The sequence below is a fragment of the Nycticebus coucang genome, chromosome 14 (assembly GCF_027406575.1).
Source record: "Nycticebus coucang isolate mNycCou1 chromosome 14, mNycCou1.pri, whole genome shotgun sequence".
Lineage (NCBI taxonomy): Eukaryota > Metazoa > Chordata > Mammalia > Primates > Lorisidae > Nycticebus > Nycticebus coucang.
In genome coordinates this window covers 13,724,831-13,733,044 of record NC_069793.1, presented here as the reverse complement: position 1 = coordinate 13,733,044, position 8,214 = coordinate 13,724,831, and positions in this window count along the sequence as shown.

Here is an 8,214-nt window from a genome sequence, read left to right as displayed (position 1 = left end):
GGAGAAACCTCAAAGCACTCAAGCTGGACCTCCCATTCGATCCTGCAATCCCATTACTGGGCATCTACCCAGAAGGAAAAAAAACCTTTTATCATAAGGACACTTGTACTAGACTGTTTATTGCAGCTCAATTTACCATTGCCAAAATGTGGAAACAGCCTAAATGCCCACCAACCCAGGAATGGATTAACAAGCTGTGGTATATGTATACCATGGAATACTATTCAGCCATTAAAAAAAATGGAGACTTTACATCCTTCGTATTAACCTGGATGGAAGTGGAAGACATTATTCTTGGTAAAGCATCACAAAAATGGAGAAGCATGAATCCTATGTACTCAATCTTGATATGAGGACAATTAATGACAATTAAGGTTATGAGGGGGGAAGCAGAAAGAGGGATGGAGGGAGGAGGGTGGGGCCTTAGTGTGTGTCACACTTTATGGGGGCAAGACATGATTGCAAGAGGGACTTTACCTAACAATTGCAATCAGTGTAACTGGCTTATTGTACCCTCAATGAATCCCCAACAATAAAAAAAAAAAAAAAACTTAAAAAAAAAAAAAGTTCATCTAAAACTTGGGGAATTATTATTCCAGGAAATATGGAATTTCCCTCTACAGGAAAATATTCACAACTGAAAGATATAATGCAATAAATAAATGTGTGATTAAAAGAAAAATAAAACTGCAAAAAAAAAAAATAAAAATAAATAAATAAATAAAAAGAGAGAGAAAAAAAAAAGAGGCCTCCCTAACCACCAGAGAAATGCACAAATCAAAACCACCCTGAGATATCACCTAACGCCAGTGAGAATAGCACACATCACAGAGTCCCAAAGCTGCAGATGCTGGCACAGATGTGGAGAGAAGGGAACACTTTTATACTGTTGGTGGGACTGAAAACTAATACAGCCTCTTTGGAAAGAAATATGGAGAATCCTCCAAGAGCCCAAAATAGACCTCCCATTGATCCCACAATCCCATTACTTGGGACCTACCCAGAAGGGAAAAAAGATAATTTTATAATTAAGACATCCGTACTAGATTTTTTTTTTTTTTTTTTTTTTTTTGTAGAGACGGAGTCTCACTTTATCACCCTGGTAGAGTGCCGTGGCCTCACACAGCTCACAGCAACCTCCAACTCCTGGGCTTAAGCGATTCTCCTGCCTCAGCCTCCCGAGCAGCTGGGACTACAGGCGCCCGCCACAACGCCCGGCTATTTTTTGGTTGCAGTTCGGCCGGGGCCGGGTTTGAACCCGCCACCCTCGGCATATGGGGCCGGCGCCCTACCGACTGAGCCACAGGCGCCGCCCCGTACTAGATTTTTTTTTTTTATCGCAACTCAATTTACAATCGCCAAGATGTGAAAAAACCTAAGTGCCCCATCAACCCATGAATGGATTAATAAACTGTGGTATATGTACACCACGGGATTAAAAAGATAGAGACTTTACATCTTCTATATTAACCTGGATGGAGATGAAACACATTCTTCTTAGTAAAGTATCACAAGAATGGAAAAGCAAGAATCCAATGTGCTCAATACCAATGTGAAGCCAGTACACAAACTAATACAGGCCCACACAAGAGAAAAACTCAATTCAATGCAATTTGGAGGGAGGGAGAGCTGGTAGGGGGAGAGGGAAGGAGGTAGAGAAATTGGTGTTCTCTGACCTAATGGGCACAATGTAAGGGTACATGGCACACCTCCTGAGTGCAGGACACAACTACAAAGAGACTTTACCTATCAAATGCAAACATTGAAACCCAATAATTTGTAATCTAATAATTCATATTAACCTGAAATTAAAAAATAAATAAGCTTTTCCAGTGAACTACTGGACCCAAGGAAGCCACTTCCATCTGGCATTCCTTTTTGCGGATAATTCCACTGAGACTCACTGGATCCAAGGGAAGGATCCAGAAGACCTCCACAATTAGATGCAAATAATATACTCAAGAGTTCAGCCAGTCTGGCCTTGACATCATCTTGATGTTATAATAAAAAGTGGCAGCTGCCTTTCAGCGATAAAATCTTATCCCTTAATTTGTCACCTGTGGGGTTTGCCCTACCCTCTGATACAGACTGAAATCATCTTAATACAGTCATGGACAAAACTGATTTTAGAACAAGTTGATGAAAGTTAAGGCTCTGTTTACCTCTGGTTGGCTCCACTTCTGGAGTGTGAACCTTCATGGGTCCCAACTAAGGCCTTAGGATGCTTACTGTGTTCCCTCCCACCCCCACCTTATTGAATTCAGAACATCAATTTTTATCTCATCAGCACTGTAAGGCTTTAGGGAACCACACTCCACTTTTTCTTGACTTACCTAGGTGGGCACAGAGCATGAAACTTGGTGTCCTCCTTAGGGATTTAAAGGATATGGAGATGATAGTGCCTGTTATGCACACATTTGGTTCATCAGTCTGACACCTGCAGAAATCTAGTAAGTCCTGGAGAATGACAGTTCACTACCATGAAGTCAACAGTGGTAGGTCCAGATGCAGCCACTGTGCCAGATGTGGTAACTTTGTTATGTACCCTGACTTGGGTACATAAATAGCCACTGATTGTATGAATTACTTTCTGTTACTATCAGAAAAGGAGACAATAAATAGTTCCACTCACATGGAATAAACAATAATGTATAGGTTTAAGTTTTGCCCTCTAAGACTATAGTAAATATAATACTTCTATTGTTATAACACAGACAGAAAAGTCTGAACTATTTGTACTTCCTCCAGATCATTACATCCACATCTCATCAATGATGCCATGCTATTTAGGGCAGATGAATAAGAAGTAATACACACATCGGAGGTGCTGGTACACAGGTATTTCAAGTGGGGAGAGGTAAACTCCATGGAGAATCAGAGACCCACTTAACCAGGAGCAGGCCAGGGTATACCATCCAAAGTAAAAGATAAATTATTAAATATTGTATACTCCATTAGAAAGAAGGAAGTACATTACCTGATAAGCCTCTTTGTGTTCTGAAAATAGTGAATTCTATACCTGGGAATACTGTTTAAGCCCGTTTACAGGGGACACTATAGGCTGCCAGCTGTGAGTGGGGCCTGGGTTAGGAAAGGGTCTGCAGCAGATCCAGGCTATAATGAAGCCACACTGCTACTAGGACCTTGCAGCCTGGCTGACCCTACAGTATCAGAAGTAACGGTGTGAGAAAAGACAACATGTGGAGTTTTTGGCAAATTCAAGTGGGAAAATCACAATGCCAACTCCTGGGTTCTGGATCAAGGCCATGCCTTCTGCAATGGGGAATTACATGCCTTTTGAACAACAGCTCCTGGTGTGCTACCACTGGGCCCTGGTATGGAGAACCTAACTCCGAGGCATTAAGTGACATATGCACCCCGGATCTGCTCATTTTATAGCCAGCTTCATCAGATTTACCACATCATCATGTCAAGTGTGACCAAAAAACAGTCTCCTGTAAGATCGAAGTGGAACACCAAGCACTGAGCAGGGCAAGAGATCTCAGAGAACTGCATGATAAATGGGAGGAGCAGGCTCCCAAAGACCTACACATCCTGATGTCTGCAACCTGAAAATGTTAGGTTACGTGGAAAAAGGAATTAAACTTGCAGGTGGAATGGCAACTGCTAATCAGCCAACCTTAAGATAAGGAGGTTATCTTATATTTCTAGGTGAACACAACTGTCCTTAAAAGTGAGAAAAAAGAGAATCAGAGAGTCAGAGATTCAGAGGGAGATGTGACTATGAAAGAAAGGCACAAATAGAAGAATGCTGCTGACTTTGAAGAAGGAAGAGGGGCCATGGACCAAGAAATGTGCATGGCCTCCAGGAGCTGGAAAAGGCAAGGTAACAGATTTTCTCCTGGATCCCCCAAAGGGAACTGAGTCATGGTAATACCTTGATTATAGCCCAGTGAGATTCATGTCGGACCTCTGACCTCTACAGGGCTCTATATGGGCCTACAAAATGATAGGTAGAAGCAAAGGGGGCCCTGCTCACCTTTACCTTTACTCCAGCGACGCACTTAGGGAATTTGCGCTTCCTACCGCTCTGCCCCCTACCTCCAGTTCAGGGCTCTATGGGATGAAAGGTCCTGATTCCCTGTGGGAGAACAGTTCTGCCAGGGGACACAGAACAAGTCCCACTAAACCCTAAGCTACAGCTTCTGCTTGTCACTTCAAGGATTTTGCATCCAGGGCCAGTAGACAAGAAGAGGGATCACTCCCTGGGTCCAGGTGATCAACCCAGTTCATCAGAAGGAGTAGGTCTGTGACACAGTGAGGGCAAAAAGAGAAGAGTTTGCCATCCAGGTCTCCATTCATACACTTCTTGCCCAATTTTGGTAGGGAATAGCTATTCATTAGCATGCCAGCCAAGGTCTCAGACCTCAGAAATGAAGATCTGGGTCATGCCACCAGGTATCCCAGGGAAATGCTAGCTGAGGTTGAGAGTAATTTGGAATGGATAGCAAGGAAGGGAGATAGAAAGAATCAACCACATCCCAAAATAAGTTGTAGCTATGAATCATCTCACTAGTTTTCCTCTTGTAAGTGTCCCCCAGAAATAGAAGAATCTCACTGGAGTCTTAGAGGAATTGTTCTCTAAACATATATGCAGAATTGTAGCCAAGTAGCACAAAGGGTGGACTGGGGTGGACAGCTTCTCCCTCGGGAAAGGACTTGCTACCCCCGCCCTGCTGGGAATACTGTTAGCTCTCAGCCTTTTCAGAGATGGTCTTAGCTGCTCTTAGCTATTCCAACTGAGGGAGATGGATAAAGGCCACACTCACTTGAGCAAATGTGGGGCACTATTTTTTTTTTTTTTTTAGAGACAGAGTCTCACTTTGTTGCCTTCGGTAGAGTGCCGTGGCGTCACAGCCCACAGCAACCTCCAGCTCTTGGGCTTAGGCGATGTCTTGCCTCAGCCTCCCGAGTAGCTGGGACTACAGGTACCTGCCACAACACCCAGCTATTTTTCTGTTGCAGTTTGGCTGGGGCTGGGTTCGAACCCACCACCCTCAGTATATGGGACCGGTGCCCTGCTCACTGAGCCACCGATGCCCCACGAAAATGTGGGGCACTATTGATTGACCTTTTTAGTTCCGGAGCTCCCCATGAAGGGAAAAGGTGGTAGTTGGTCAGGATGGTGACAGAGCCAAGTACAGAAAGTCCCCAAGACTATAATTAGGTTCAGTAATTTGCTAAAAGACTCATAGAATTTGGATAACGGTCATGTTCATTGTTATGGTTCATTACAGTGAAAGGATACAGATTAAATCAGCAAATGGGTGGGATTTATTTCAGCTATGCAAGGCTGGCTTAACATGCAAAAATATATTAAGGTAGTCTATCACATCAACATGCTAAAGATATAGGAAAGCTTGTCTGAGCTTTGGTGTCAGAGTTTTTACCCAGGGCTTCTCATAAAGACACAGCTGACCTTAGTCTCCAGATCATCCATATGAGGCTGATAATGGGTGCCCCAAGACCTCCACCACAAATATTGAATAAAATAGGCTGCAGGGAAAGTAAATTACCAGAGACAGAAATATTAATGACATTATTTAATATTATGCCAGAGGAATATTATATAATGGTCAAAGACTCAATTTGCTAAGAAGGCATAGCAATCCTAAATATGCAAGCACAAAACAACAAAATGATAAAATACGTGAAGCAAATCCTGATACAAATAAAAGGATGAATACAAATCCACAATTGTGGTTGGAGATTCAAGACCCCTCTCAAGAACTTATGGAACAACTATACAGAGATACATCACTGCATACCTACAAAAATGGCTAAAATTAAATATACTGTCAACATCAAATGATGGTGAGAATGTAGAAACCAAATTATGAGCACATTGATGGTGAAAGCATAAAATCATACAGCCACTTAGAAACCTAGGAGTTTGTTAAAAAAGTGAAAATGAAACTTCCTTATGACATTGCAGTTGTCCTCCTGGGTATTTGTCACAGAGAAGTGGAAACTACGTTCACACAGAAACCTGGATAAGGATGTTCAAGAAAGTTTTATTCAGAACAGCTTAAACTAGAAATAGTGTCCACAGACAGTGAGGCAAATGGTGGTACATTGATACGATGGGATACCACTTAGCAGAACTTTGGCACTAAGCAGTGATGACATTTCTTGAAGTATCATCAAATTGTACCTTTGAAAAGTTCATGGCTGGCCTCATTCCAATTAGTCTCAATTGAGGTTTTATTACAGCCACCATATGTCCAAATTATAAATGGGGTATGTCATTTGTTTAAAAAGATTTTTATGTTACATATGAGTAAAGGAGATAAATTTGGGAGGTATAGTTTAGATACTAAAATGAAATTTTGGATATTTTCAGGGGTTTTATGGTACAGATAATTTGAAATTAGGATTGTCTTGAAGTATCTAAGAAATGTACCTATAGATGTAATTATTATTGACATATAATTATAAATTAGTCTTTCCAAGTGGGTTGTTATGAGCTATAAATAATCATGGCTTATTCAAATACGTATATTTTGCAACTTTAATTGATTACTAAGGTCAAGTCACATACAGAGGGTGGCAAAAAATGTAAACACATTTTAAGAAAGGAAAAATTGTATTAAATTTGTAATACTCTAATCATGTATTACATGCATTGACTTCTGCAGTTATAAAATGTGTTCAACATGGCATGTGTATGTATATGGTGATGGTTTTTGTAATGTACCAGTAATTTCACCATTCTTCCACCCAAGCTTCACCATAAATTTAATATTTGTTTTTGCTTTTATTTTAGCAGAATTCACACTGTTCTGATAGAAGCTCTTTTCAACATGATATCTTATCCTTCTTAGTGTTTCCAACTAGATCCGATTCAGATATGTTATAAGAAGTTAGTATAAATTTGTTGTGGTACAAAAAAACTTTGAAATACATGCACAGTTTCTTCATAACATGTATTTCCATAGACTTTTTTCATGTGTGTGTGTGTGTGTGTGTGTGTGTGTGTATAAGTATTCACTTTCCCTTGTAAGTGAATCAGGATATATATACATCCTCTCATGTCATCAGGCATTTTTATTCTGCTGTAATACTTTGTAATGGTTAACATGGCAGGTACAAGAAGACCAGATACAGGCTGGAAATAGGTAGAGTGCATTTCTTCCTGCTTTCTGTTCATCTTGCAAATAGCCTGCCTGACATTTGTTAATAGCCTTCCTTCCTGATTTAGGCTTTTTCTACCTGGTAATTTCTAGGTTAGCTCTTCAGGCACTGTTTTATCTCTGTACTTTCAGTATCCCCTTGAATCATCACTATTTGTTTTTGGCTATCTGCCTATCTAGATCATCAGAAAGTTCCCTGAGTCTTCATACTCTGAGTCTCATGATTAAAAGTACTTCTCATGAAGTAAAAGTACTTCAGTACAGCTTAAAATTATCTTTTCTTCAATGCTACTTTTGTTTCTTTTCCAGAACATTCTATCCTCATCTTCTCCTGTCCCTTCTTTCCCCTTGAGGCATTTTATATTGGCTTCTATTGCACCACTTCCACATCATATAACACATGTTATGGAATGGGCATTTTTTTTTAGGCCTTCCCAAAGAAGTTTTGAATACTGATTTCCTCTCTGACCAGATATAACCAGGGGGAAAGTTGTTCAAATTCCCAAAGTCTTGTCATTTATAAAATGAGAATAACAATGACCCTTGGTGGAATTAATTGAGATGTCCTTAATGCCTTTTCTTTTTTTTTTTTTTCTTCAAATTCTAAAATTTGATGTTTTAATGAATGGTGTTAATTGAGTTGGATTGAGAGTAGTCAGTCTCCCAATTAAGGGAGAGGCTGACTAGAGATTCTGGAAGTTAATCTGTGCAAGAAGACCAGAAAGAACAAAGCTCAGAGGTTCCTTAAGCATAAGGCTTTTGGAGGTCTAAGAAAGAGATCTGAAGCTTTTTCTTTTGCTTTGTGTTTGGAGTTTTTTTTTGAGAGGGAAGTAAAGAGAGAGATGGAAAATTCTAATGATCAGAGAAAAGACAACTCTCTCTGTGTGTGCAGAGAATCTTCCAAAACATTAAAGATGCTATGATTTATAGAAAAAAATTATTTCAGAAAGATTCACAATCCTACTCTCTAACACACTATCTATTTTTAATTTTTCAGATCCTATCTTGTATCTTGGTAGAATTAATTCATTGTTTTATGTGATTGCAATCTCCGAGAAAC